The sequence below is a fragment of the Lepisosteus oculatus genome, chromosome 18 (genome assembly GCF_040954835.1).
Source record: "Lepisosteus oculatus isolate fLepOcu1 chromosome 18, fLepOcu1.hap2, whole genome shotgun sequence".
NCBI classification, from domain to species: domain Eukaryota; kingdom Metazoa; phylum Chordata; class Actinopteri; order Semionotiformes; family Lepisosteidae; genus Lepisosteus; species Lepisosteus oculatus.
This window is the reverse complement of record NC_090713.1, coordinates 9,742,146-9,756,136: the sequence shown is the minus strand read 5'-3', so window position 1 is coordinate 9,756,136 and position 13,991 is coordinate 9,742,146. Positions and strand designations below refer to the sequence as shown.

General features: G+C 40.1%; 1 long non-coding RNA gene across 1 annotated transcript; it reads left to right on the top strand.

Annotated features, from left to right (window-relative positions):
- Positions 1-8,272: 8,272 nt before the first annotated feature.
- LOC138224119 (uncharacterized) lies at positions 8,273-8,957 on the top strand. The gene is made up of 2 exons (XR_011182461.1): positions 8,273-8,420; positions 8,656-8,957. It is a non-coding gene; the product is annotated as an uncharacterized lncRNA (long non-coding RNA).
- Positions 8,958-13,991: the final 5,034 nt, after the last annotated feature.

The window sequence follows — 13,991 nt, the reverse complement described above, 5'->3', positions numbered from 1 at the left end:
TTTCTATGCAAATTGTCTTCCTGGCTTTAGCAGCACTTGTAGCCAGTCAGTGCTGGAAACACAGGCTTGGTGGTGTTTGTTGTGACAGAAAAAGATTAACAGTTTAGCATGAACACTCCCAGAACCGCAGGACTAGACAGAGAGCAGCTCTATAAGGAAACGAGAATGAGACACAATCAAACCTTTTTCCATTCAGCATAGCATGAATGGATTGGGGTGTTGAGAGTTTGGTTAAATCAGCACTTGGCTCTGTGTGTTTAGACACATTACTGGTGGAGGTGATACCATGTTTAACAGAGACTGAAGTTTGCAAATACACAGTTTGTATTTCATATTCTACAGCTATTGGAATATTAATAAACAGCTATTACATAAAATCACATTTTACTTAAGCTAAACACTTACAGTAAATGCAGGCTTTTTGTTTAATTAGGGCTGCACAGTTTATGACTCAGACAGAGGTTCGATCTGTCTTCCCTTGGCTGGCTAAGGGCTGAATTCTCTAAAACGTGAGATTGCATAATTGATTTTTAGTGCTTTCAACACAGAAGCTGTCAAAAATACTCATGTCCAGACTTACTCTATCTATCATTGTCGTGAAAAGAGCATGTTTATAAAGGTCTGTGCCTCAGACCTCTTTAGAGATTCATCAGCCTTACTCTGCTGACCACACTCAGCTGAGAACCTCATCCACCCCTGTCAACCCTTCACTTGCGACCCCAAGTGGTTTAGTCCTATAACTACAGTCTCTCCACAGTTTCCTATTGCCAACTAGGGACTCTATGTCACAAACCATCGTTCCACTTATACTATAGTTAACTAGCTATTGAAGTTAATTGACCAGTTTTGAACGTAGTGGGCACCACCATTAGCATTGTCAGCTCTAAGCTCTAAGATCATACAAATACTGATCTCTGGGTTTACATCAGAAACATTTAGGCACACACTGCTCTCAGGGTTTACATTATGTACACTTAGACACAGTCTGAGATACAGTATATCAGGTATATCACCCTGTAACTCCCGGAAGAGAAGAAGGTTACTGCTGGAAAGGTGATAATTGGACCAGTAGGGGGAGCTAACTCTGTGGTCTGTGTGGGTCCTAATGCCCCAGTATAGTGACAGTCAATATATACTGTACAAAGGAGCCGTTCTTCGGATGAGACCTTAACAAGGTGCTGACTCTCTATGGTCATTAAAAATCTCAGCGTGTTTATTGAAAAGAGTAGGGGTGTTACCCCTGGCATCCTACCTAAATTTCCCATGTCCTCTACTCATCATGGCCTCCTCCTGGGACACTTTGGCTGCTGTTGCATCATCCAGGTGAGGCTACACTTTGGTGGCGGTGGAGGGGAGTCCCCATTCCCTGTAAAGCTCTTTGAGTGTCAAGAGAAGAGCCGTATAAATTAAATATTAATGAAAATGGAGGTGGACCTTGTCAGGCAGCTCCAATCCCCCTAGGGAAATCTGCAACACAACATTGTGTCCTGATATTGTCATGCCCTCTACATCTGGAGGGCGCTCCTACTCTGTCCTGTCCCTAGTTCCCTGTACTTTGCTTGTCCATCCGCTGTGTCTTTGTCTGGGGCTATATATTTCTGGGTCACACTTTCCTCCTCACACAGCATTGAGGTTTAGAATTTCTTGAGACTCGCCTAGCACCAGGTCGCTCCATGTCCGTGGCCTGAGGGCATAGGTTTCTATATAGCATTTCCTGGACAGCTGAACCCGGGCTAAACCCTGTTCCGCCACTACGCATAGGGTCTTTTTTCACTTTGGGCAGAAGAGACCAAAGACTATACTCCTCATGGAATTGACAGTCTTGTCTCTTTGTGTTCAGATACAGCAAGATTACTGTATGCAAACAGAAACAAACATAATCTAAAAGTAAACTAGCAGTCAGCAGTGTCTTTCAATTACATGACTTGCAGACAGAGACAGAGAAGTCTTAGCTCCTGCCAATGACTCTAAAACTGCACCAGAAGGTATCACTACTGTGTCTCCTAGTATGTAAATGCAGGTAACTAGATAACTAGCTACTGTAAGTGCCTGTATAGTGTTAAATAACAACAGCTCCTTCTAGATACAGTCAGAAGAACATAAAAACATGTTACAAACTATAAGAGGATGTTTGACTCATCTATCTCAGTTCACAAATGAAGCATTTGTGCTGAAATCAGTATAGTTAAAGTGCTAATAATTAATTATTAAGTGTAAAACAAAAAAAAACACTGAAAGTTTAAATTATGTAAATAAGTGTTAAATGAATTGTTCCAAATATTTTATCATATGCTGTTTGATTTTTTTATTTCGTAATCCGGTGAACAGCAGTTTAAGTTTATGACTCCAAGCACAGACTAGCCTGGTATCGACAGAAAGCTGAAGAAGCTCCTAAACTCCTGATCTATGGAGCAACTACCTGTCAGTCTGGATTCCCAAAGCATTTCAGGGTTAGTGGATCTGGGACTGACTTCACTCTGACCATCACAAGAGTACAGGCTGAAGATGCAACAGATTGTTACTGTCAGAGTTACCATGAGCTCAATAATAGCTGTCTCTCCCTCCAGTGTTACACACATAGAAATAACTCCCTCAGCAGGTCAGCTGCGACCTGAAGCTGAGGCTGAAAGTAATGACACTGTCACGATTATAGTTCCCCCTCCTTAAGGGTGCTCCAGCCCTTTCACTTAAGACTTTATTCTATGCACCTGCTCCCTATAACCAGCCCACCTTAAGAGCCAGGCGCTGACGCTCATCCGGGCTCTGCATCTGATTTCCATATCGTGCGAGTCCGGGACCTGGAAGCGCCTGGTCCCGTTAAGGTTTTAATCTCTGTTCCTGTTCCCGTTCCTGTTCCCCGTCCGCCGGTTCCGACCCGGCCTTCATGGTTTTTAATTCTTTCTTCTAATGGATCTTCTGGTTTTGGACTTTCTCGTGTGTTTTTGGATACTCTAAGGATTACTCTTTGGGATTTTTCGCCTCGGCCACACCTCCCCCGTGCACCAGCGCAACTTGGACACGACCCCCTGTCTTCAGCCCCGTATTCCTGCATGACGTTTCCCAGTGTTTCCCCACTCCGTCGGATTGTGTCGTACGCATAGGGTCTGGAAAGAACTGTTCGTTACAGACACAGGACATAGCCCATGGAGGAGCTCAGCTTTTTGTTTAGAAGTAGTCTGAAATGGTGGCAAGTAGAGCTGTTCTCAACAACTTGGAAATTAAAATATTATAATATTCATTTAGATTTAAATTGTAGGATCACACAGATATGTCTGTGCTGAGGAAAAGATGAAGGGAAATAAAATATTTTTCTCATGTTTAAGTAAAAACTGATAATAACCAAACCAATATATTGTGACAGGTTAAAGAATAGAAGTAAACAGGCCTTCGTTGTACCTTTTTCACATCATATCACAACTCTTTCAATAATTGCTTGTCCAATTTAGGGCTTCTGTGGCCCAGAGCTTATCCTGCAAAGCACCGGGCACATGGTGGGATACACAGTGTTGGAGATGGGGGTTTTCATTTGCTGTTACAATTAGAAATTGTAACAGCAAATTGCAAGAGGATTTGTGTCACGATCGTCATCCCTCCTCTAAAGGGCGCTCCGACCCTTTCCTATTTTAGTTCATTATGTGCAGCTGTCCATGTTTTCCTTGTTATTATTTAAAGCCTGGCACTCCCACTATTCCACGCTCTGCATTGGAATACGTACGCCCAGAAGCCCGCATACCAGCGGATCATGGAGGGACCCAACGGCATAGGCTTCATCAGGCATCCTGACCTGCTGAGTCCAGGGCTCGGAGCACCTGGCCTCATTACTGTTTTTATCCTCCTGAATCCCTGTCACTATTCCTGTTCCAGATCCCATTCCGGTTTTAATCTTGTCTGTCTCGGATTGGATCTCCCAGCTCCTGGACCCTGGACTGTGACCCGATTTCCCCTTTGGACTGCCTTAGGACTTGTCATCAGATCACAGCCATCACGCCCCCCCGTCTGTCATCCCGTCCTGCTCTTGCTGTGTTTCCCTTGAGGTCTTATTCCAGTCACTTCCGGATTATAGCGTCTGCATAGGGTCTAAAGTACGCACTACCTGGGAGTCAGGACCAGCTCCCGTGACAATTTGACGACTTTTAGAAACCAATCAAACATCATAATTTACAATCTCATGCAGGAATTTCGAATATACAACATACAGTTTATTAATACAGTATTATCAATACGTGCATAACAAACAAGCGTAACAAAATACATCTGAGAAATGATCTGCTGTGATATGAATGACTGATTACAAGGGGATTACAAAGAAAAGAGTTAATAATTTCAGAGTTAAAATATGCAGAGATGATAATGTTTTACAGTCTAGCTCGTAGGTTGTATCAGTCTCGTAAAACTAAATCATATTCATATTCTCAGACACAAGTGAATATGCATTAACTATCATGAACTAAACATCAAATGTGTGTTTGGAATAATAGCACACCCCTTGAGAATTATGATGTGAATAATGATATTTTACTTTGGTCTTTTAAAGCAGTTTGTGCACAGTTTTTCCTCTAGATATCTGCAAGGTAGGCAACAGAGGAACTTAGGTCATTCCGTGTTATAGTTTTTATTCAGTGTGTGCTTGGATATTCTGGATGTCGACAAAGAGTCTAGCTGTCTGATTTTGTTGATCGTCGAAGATAGCGTTGGGTTTACAAACAGAATATTTCTTCTGTTTCAGGAAGAATATCTTGGAATTCTGCACTTTACTGACACACTCTCTCAGCCTGGCTTCTCTGAGAAAAGTTTAAGTCCTGACTCGGACTGCTTGCAGTCCCATGGTTGAAAATTCAGTTTGCCAGTTTAGATGAAGAGATTGAGTCAGTGAGTTAACCAATGGAAAATGACTTGAGTTACAGTTTTGTAGTATCGCATCAGAAGTTGGTGATTGTCTGAGATGCCATCAGGTATACCACTAGGGCCCACCTTAAAGGTCACTCATCGGTGGATCTTCCTTTGGGTGATTGAACGTGCCCTGTGACTTTAAAGATCAGATCCAGATGTACCTATGGCTCTCAACTAGACATCCAGGCACTAGCAGTGGACATCCATCATGGGAGTTTAGATCGCCTCTGTTGTAGGAAGGATCGTTATCCAGAAGACAAAGTCATCTCTCTTACTTTCCCACATGTGAAAACCACCAGGTCATTCTTAGGCTGAGATCATAAGGATAACAAGCTTTTTAGCTACATTCCTATGTAGAGTATTTACACAGGCAGGCACCAGGTTATATGGTCAAGGTACACAAAGATTATTAGAAATCTTTAATTGCACCTTAATTCTAATTATAAGAAAGATAGTTCCGGTCCTGAAATCTAATTGGCTGACACACTTTTGAAGCTGTGTTATATTCTCTGATATACGCACACCCTGGAAGGAATTTTGACATTTTACTGTGTGATAAAGGAATATCAATGCGCTGACTGATAAATAACTGTCAATCAAATCAATTGCATAGGCTTTTTTTTGCTGTCTTTGTTGCACTCTGCAGGATCCTTGTGATATTTTGTGCTCTCGTTGAATGATAGTGTCACATAGTTTAAATCATTTTCATTCTTAGAAATTATGATATGCTTGGTTAAAAGCAAGGGAGATTACAGTATGTCTGTTATAGTAGACATGAAAACAAGAGTTCACTTCCACATTATTGGAAACCCAATTTTAATGACAAAGCGCTGGGGTAATATCCTGGCAGCAGGCACTAAAACCAGCACAAGTGGGAGCACTCCCACGGCGAAAAAAAATGCCTGACAAACTAGGGATTGGACAGTTGTTGAACATGTTCAAATGTGCTAAACAAAAAACAAAAAAGAAGTCATTTTTATCATATTGGCTAACTAATGTCCTCTCTTTGCTGCTGCTGCTCCGCAAAAAGTCTCCTTGAAACTTAAATGTCTGGGTTACCAAGCCATCGAGCTTGTATTCGGGGTGGATGTTGGTCATCCCTGTTTCAAACCATGCTTTGATTTTTCCCTAAACCCCCCTCCCCAATTTTCAAATCTTCACCTCTGGGTTCCAGTGGAGCTTCACTTTCTTCTTTCTTGTCTCGGGAAAAGAGCTGTGCTGATAAATCGATGTGACAAACAAGTTCCTGCTCCCTATTTACTTTTCAGAGTTTCATGAAGCAACTTTATTTTTTAAAATTTAGATTTTCAAAAATTTACTTTTTTTCAAATTTTATTCTGATTTTATTCTGTCTTTTCAATACACAGATATTCAATGCTTATTCCCATGTACCTGACCTGAATCATCTCTGAGGGTTTCTTGGGGTGCAGACTGTGGGATAGAATGAACCCAGAAACAAAAAGATGTTTTGTAAAGTGAATCTCACCTTTCATTTAATATAATGTAATTAATTTAATTCATTCACTAATTAATTGTTTTTAACAACTGTTGTCTAACTTCCCCAGTGCTGGTTACAAACATACACAAGAGGATCAATAAGAAGGACTTTGAGAATAAAATGACACCAAAGGCCCAGGGTGAACAGAATGTATTCACACTAATACTTTTCAATGATAATCATGAATAATTGCTGAATCCATGGCTTTACACTCACTGCATAGTCATTACTATGATCTCTTTAATGTAAAGGGCTATGCTATGATACTGATCAACTCGTCCAAAATATGCATGCATTGGAATTATAGCTGGTGATCATACTGTATACCCCTTACAGTACATGAAGTTAAAAGTCAATGATTAGCAAGGGTTAGAGTAAGATACACCATTAATCTTCAGTATTCATATTGTTAAGTTTTTTCAATTATCACAGTATGAGGAACACTTCCAGCGCCTGCTTGTACAAGTAAATACATAGCACCAGTGCTACAGTGCCTATAATCCCACACTAAGCAGAGCTGTAACATTGACTGAAGATGAGGATTAAGAAGAGTTCTAACTACTGCTACCACTACTCCAGGTATAGAAGATCTAGAGAACAGATTTTAGTAAAAGATGCCAAAATGAATTAATATAATTACACACATCATTCTTAAATATATGATGGTTTATCAGGGCGCATAACACATTGTAACTGTGCATTTCTACATTTCAACCTCTGCTATAAAAAAATTACTTCAATAAAAACTTGGGTTCAATTTTTGTTTTAATTCCTGTAGTGCGTTTAACCTTTAAAACTCACTGGGTATTAATAATCCTGCTATATCTTAGCAAGGCAGTTTCAACCAGTCTCTCCACTCTCTACTCCATTCCACCTGTGTTGAGTGGAGTAAGGGCTCGGCCGATTGTATCTCATCCTCTGCTCCTTATAAAGCTGCTCTCTGTCTAGTCCTGCTGTCCTGGGAGTGTTCATGCTAAACTGTTCATGTTGGCCCTGAATCCTGATGTTGGAGAAGTGAGCTTCACTTACCCCCCAGTTGGGAACCTGGATACAAAAATAAAGAGAGAATAGAAAGAGGAGAGGGAGGGAGTTGGAAACTTTAGACCTGAGGGTCTGAATGTTTGAGGTTTTAATACAGACACAATTGAGAAAGAGGACTGACCCCTTCAACTGTCGGTTATATAGAAGAACAGAAGACTGTCATGCAAAGAGAGAGCACACTCCCCATGAACATTAAAATAAGTTTTCAGTGTCTCTCCAGCCCCATAGATAAAACATGTCTTTCCTTCAACACTGTGAGGAATGTCCCATGGGACCACAAACATATAACAAGGTATTTTGTCAGATCTGAACTGAACATTTTGCCTCTCTTGTATTGCCCCAAAAGTATTAAGAGTGTTTAAGTCAGTGCAGTTAGTAATTGTGCTGCATCTGAACAAACAGAGCCAAGTGCAGTTTTAACCAGATTTTCTGCACTCCACCCCATTCCAGCTATGTTGGGTGAAATGCGGACATAGCTGATAAGTGGATTTGTGACAGTGTAAACTTATATAAAATGTGGGTTGCATGACTGTTTTTAATATGTGCATTTGCATGCTTCAGTCTCTGTAAAATATGTTTTTAGTTCAACTATTGATCCTGCTGTACCTGAACACACAAAACCAAGTACTGCTTTAACCAGACTCTCCACACTCCACTCCATTCAAGTTGGACTCAGCTGATTGTGTATAATCCTCTGCTCCTTATAAAGCTGCTTTCTGTCTAGTCCTGCTGTCCTGGGAGTGTTAATGTTAAACTGCTCATCTTGCTCTGTCACATCACGCAGCACCAAGCCTGTTTTTCTAGCACTGACTGGCTACTAATGCAGCCTAACCCAGAAAGATAATTTGCATAGAAGACACTTCTGGGAGTGTTTATAGCCTTGTGAGTTTAACACTTCCAGACTGAGAGCTGCGCTTCATGGTAACAGAACCCACAGGAACAATGACTTTCTTCATCATATTTATCTGGACACTCCTCATCACTGATCAGGGTAGGAATGGGTTTGGATATTTTATAGAATTTAAAACATTTTTGTATTATGTGAAGAAGAAATCAAGATTTATGTTAATTTAAAAATAAAAAATATTAAAGCATCATAATAAATATCTTATTAATTTATTCTGTTTTCATACTGTATGTCTATCATATAATGTATTACTGATTTACAGAATAAATTGGTATTTTCAATACTTTCCCACTTTTTGCAATGTTTTCTTCATTTTCAGAATCTAGTGGACAGATTTTTGTGACCCACGCTCCTACAATATTGACTGCTCCAGGACAGACAGTCACTGTTAGCTGTAAGACCAGTCCTGCAGTGTACAATAATGATCGCCTCAGCTGGTACCAACAGAAAGCTGGAAAAGCTCCTAAACTCCTGATCTATCTTGCAACTACCCGTCGGACTGGGATCCCAGAGCATTTCAGTGGCAGTGGCAGTGACCATCACAGGAGTCCAGGCTGAAGAGGCACACAAACAAACTGAACTTCAATAAAATATATACTGTATATACAGTGGTGTGAAAAAGTGTTTGACCCCTTCCTGATTTCTTTTTTTTTTCATGTTTGTCACACTGAAATGTTTCAGATCGTCAAACAAATTGAAGTTTTAGACAAAGATAACACAAGGAAACACAAAATGCAGTTTTTAAATGAAGGTTTTTATTATTAAGGGAAAAAAAATCCAAACCCACATGGCCCTGTGTGAAAAAGTGATTGCTCCCCCTGTTAAAACATAAATCAACTGTGGTTTATCACATCTTTGGATAGCTGAGTTCAATTTCTCTAGCTACACCCAGGCCTGATTACTGCCACACCTGTTCTCAATCAAGAAATCACTTAAATAGGACCTGCCTGACAAAGTGAAGTAGACCAAAAGATCCTCAAAAGCTAGACATCATACTGCGATCCAAAGAAATTATGGGAACAAATGAGAAACAGAGTAATTGAAATTTATCAGTCTGGAAAAGGTTATAAAGCCATTTCTAAAGCTTTGGGACTCCAGCGAACCACAGTGAGAGCCATTATCCACAAATGGCGAAAACATGGAACAGTGGTGAACCATCCCAGGAGGGGCCAGCTGACCAAAATTACCCCAAGAGCGCAGCAACGACTCATCCAAAGTAGAGAGTCAAAGTAGAGAGTCAAAATGACAGGAGAAGTGTTATGACAGTGATATTGCCATCAGCCTAGAGTAATTCTGTAATATTAATAATCTCCTTTTCTCATATTCTGTTTCAGACTTCAGTACAGATGCAGCCATTCAAAGTGCGCGGTACAGACACGTACCTGAGGTAATTGGCTACGGCGTCGCGCATCATGATGCAAGATGACGCGGGGTACCGCGGTACGTGATTGGTTGACCGATAGTTGGTCTGTCGTAGAAAGACTTACAGTAAACGTCTTTACTGTGCCCGTTGTAGATATTGAATTTAACCACTGAAGGGAAATCTTAGTAGCTGAGCATAAAAAGAATAGGAGCATACTGTAACGTGTGTGAAGGCCATAAACGATATTAATTTTGGAACATAAATATACAGCATATGGCTGGTCTTGGTACTTTAAAGAAAAACTACACACCAGTATTCCATTTCTCCCTAAACATTTTAAGCATCGAAGTCTTTAACTAAAGAGATACCGGATTCAACAAGCATACTTTTAGAATTTGATTAAAAGGGAATATAATATGGAATCGCATATCTAAAGAATTTAATAACGATATGATTAGTGTACTGCGACAGGGCTGTGTAGGGCTGTTTCGCTTCTCTTTTCATGTGACTTCCCTTGTAGTCTACTGGTCTACATGCCTGACTACTAACTGTTGGGTTGTGTGTTCAAATCCAGCTGGTGTTGGACTTCTCTTTTAACAAACATTTCTTCGAAAAGATAGAATAGCAATATTATGGACAATCAATTGACTTTTTTATTTCAAAATATCACAACATGATCGATTCTAAGTCATTTTTGATAACAACAATAACAATAATAAAAACTCCCTTGCTTTTAACAGAACGTTTCATAATGTCTAACAACGAAAATTATTTAAACTGCAACGCATCATTCAACCAGAGCGCAAAATATCACAAGGATCCTCAAGAGCACAGCAAAGACTGTATTAAAAGATACTTGTATAAGATACATGAGAATCCAAGCTTTTTTATCTACGCTTTCTTTTCCGTATACCAGAGATTTTGGTACCACTTCAGAAGGGTGTCAGCCAGTCAGATTCCAGGAATCGGTACTTTAAAGAAAAAATACACACCAGTATTCCATTTCTCCCTAAACATTTTAAGCATCGAAGTCTTTAACTAACATGTGAAATAGCAGGTATAAAAAGTGGTAGTTTTAAACTTTTCTGCTAATATATGGAATCGCGTATCTAAAGAAATTAATAACGATATAATTATATTCATATACTGCAACGCAGTAGTACATGCTGTACAACGTCTGTTGATTCTGTATGTGTAGGGCTGTTTCACTGCTGCTCATGTGACCTTTGCTGGTGGTACTGTGGTCTGTGTTCCTGACTTGTAAACCAGAAATTGTGTGTTCAAATCCAGCCCATCCTGTGACTCTTCTCTTAAACAAAAAGTTGTTCTCTTTTCTCTTTGGTTTCTGTCAAAGCGCAATGAAACCTTTAACTTGATTCTTATGGATGCCCGTTCCCGCCAGGGATTTAAAAAAAACATGCAATCACATATCTAAAGAAATATGTAACAGTATGACTATGTTCATGCACAAATAGTAGCATGTGACACTTAGACTTGACTTTTTTTAGGGTAGAGTTGACTTTATTGCCATGAGATATACGATAGATTGTCATTAAACAACCTTATGTTTATTAATCTTCCTTGTTATGCACAGTGGGAATGGTAATGTAATGGGAATTAATTTAATCAAAGAGATCTCTCTGGGTGGGGCGCGGGACAGCCGGCAGGCAGCCGGTGGGTGACAGAGAAGAAAAGAAAGGCAGCTTTTAACTCCGCAAGTCTGAGTTTTTGTGTCCGTCATCGTTACACTATCATTCTTTCCTTTGAAAACCTGTTTATATGTGACCTTTCAAAACACCTATCTGTTTTCTTCCTAGCACAATTTATGAGCACTCTGTGATTAAATTAATTCTCATTACATTATCATTCTCACTGTGCATAACAAGGAAGATTAATAAACATAAAGTTGTTTAATGACAAACTATTGTTTATCTCATGGCTAGATAGTAAAGTCTAGCCAAAAAGAGAAAACATCGACTTTATTTAAACTCCAGCGAAAGTATTAATTACCATACTTTTATGGTACATGACTTTGCTAAATTGTATTTAAAAATAAAAATGATTACGCTTTGAGTGGAGTGTCCAGATAAAGTGCTATATTAGTGTAAGCAATTAATTAATTAAATTACAAATGCCAGCGGAGAGAGAGAGAGACACAGCTTTTCATTGTCAAAAAGTAATTGTTTTTTAATTTGTCAGCACCCAGACAAACGCAAACGCGTTTTAAATAAAATGCTTTATTCATTCTTAATCAGACTCACATTCCCGAATGTCCCCCCCCCCGCCCCGCCCCGGCCCGCCCCGGCCCGCCCCGGCCCGCCCCACTCAACAATCCTAGGAAGAACACGAAACAGCCTGTTAATAAAATGGTTGCAATTTTGTTCGGTCAGTTATTTCTCCCAGAATTTGTAAATCGCATTGATCAGTTCTTGCTTTGTGCTGGCTTTAGCTCGATGACATTGGAACACAGCGACTCAGACACCCATTGAATGGAAAGGGACACTTTAATTTTTTGTACGGCTGGCACAGCACCCCACCACACCCATGCGCCAGCAGAGAGAGAGAGAGACACACACACCGGTTTTCACTGTCAAAAAGAAATTGTTTTTTTTTACTTTTGTACCATTTTGTTTTTTACATTCCTCTTGTTTAACAGGAATGTTTTGTTTCTGGACATACTGTTAGACTAGGGGAAAAGAGCGCCTCCTTCTTCGAAGTATTTCGTTGATTCGATCACAAATTATTTTCCAGTCGCACAAAGTAAGTGTTGAGATTCTCCGATTCACCATGCTACTAATGGTTTCTCGGAGATTGCAAAGTATGGCACTTTTGCCTCTGGACCCATCGAAATTTACCGATGTGGTCCACCCCCAGTAAATTTCAAAAGCCACAGGATTTCGAAACACGAGAGAGACAGAGACACACACAGTTTTTCATTGTCAAAAAGTAATTGTTTTTTACTTTGTCAGCACCCAGACAAACGCAAATGCGTTTTTAATAAAATGCTTTTATTCATTCTTTATCAGACTCACATTCCCGAATGTCTCCCGCCCCGGTCAACAATCCACATCTCTCCCCTTTTTACAAAATGACATTGTTGAAAACTGTTCTAGAGCAACTGTTGTTTCATCGGTGAAAAGTACATCATGAAATGTCTCCCCCTGTTCAATCCATTGGAGCACTTGTTTGAGTCTTTCCTCTTTGTTTTTTACCCTTATAATGGGGCATGTGTTGTTTTTTTTGTATCTCCATCCAAGCCTTCTGCGCACTCTTCTTATCGATGTCAGACTAACGCAAATACTGTACAATGTCTCGTGTTGACTTCCCGTTTCTTTTCATCTTCATTATTTGGTGTGAGAGAGTCTTCATGATTTGGCCACAGTCCGTCTCCTTACCAAAGCGATTCAGTGGTGCAGTGAAGTCTGTACCTGTATACCCATATCTTGATTTAAATACTTTTATTTTTTCACAATCTGGCAATGCCAGACAGAATTCACATTCGCTGCAGCCAAATGGCCTTGCAGATCAGAAAATCAAGGAACGCAACAATTATTGCCCGGCTCCTCAATGGGATAGCTTTACCGTGCTAATGCGTTGGTTTAACAGTCCGGGTGTGGCAAGCTTCTAATGTCTCCCGACTTCGGCGAAAAGGAACTTGTCTTTCATTGGAAGACAATGAACACATTCTAACCGTACATGAGAATATACAGATGCAGCCATTCAAAACGGGTGGGGTATTTCGTGGTATACCTCGGTGGCGTGTCGCATCAAAACGCGGTATCACCCGGTGTATCGCATCATTTAACGTCATGCCGGAAAGTATCCGGAATCACCTTGTAAAACTGCCAGGTGGAGCCAATACAGCTTAACCTCTCATGTACAGCATTTAAGCTTTTAAATTTAAACTGTGTATTACAGCATGTTAATCATCAGTCATTAAGAAGTTGGTATATTTTATGAAAGTACGATTGCTCAGTTGGACAAAAGTGCACAACCTACCTTTATCATAAATATTTTAATGATGCAGAAATATTTTATGCATAAAAGCCTTTACCGAAGATATTACTATAGTATTAATAACAGCCTGGACTCCTGTGATGGTCAGAGTGAAGTCAGTCCCAGATCCACTGCCACTGAAACGCTCTGGGATCCCAGTCTGACATAGTTGCTGCATAAATCAGGAATTTATTAGTTTCTCCAACTTTCTTTTGGTACCAGGCTAGGAATCTGTTATTGTATAGTGCTGCACTGGTCTTACAGTTCACAGTGACTGTCTGTCCAGGGAGAACAGA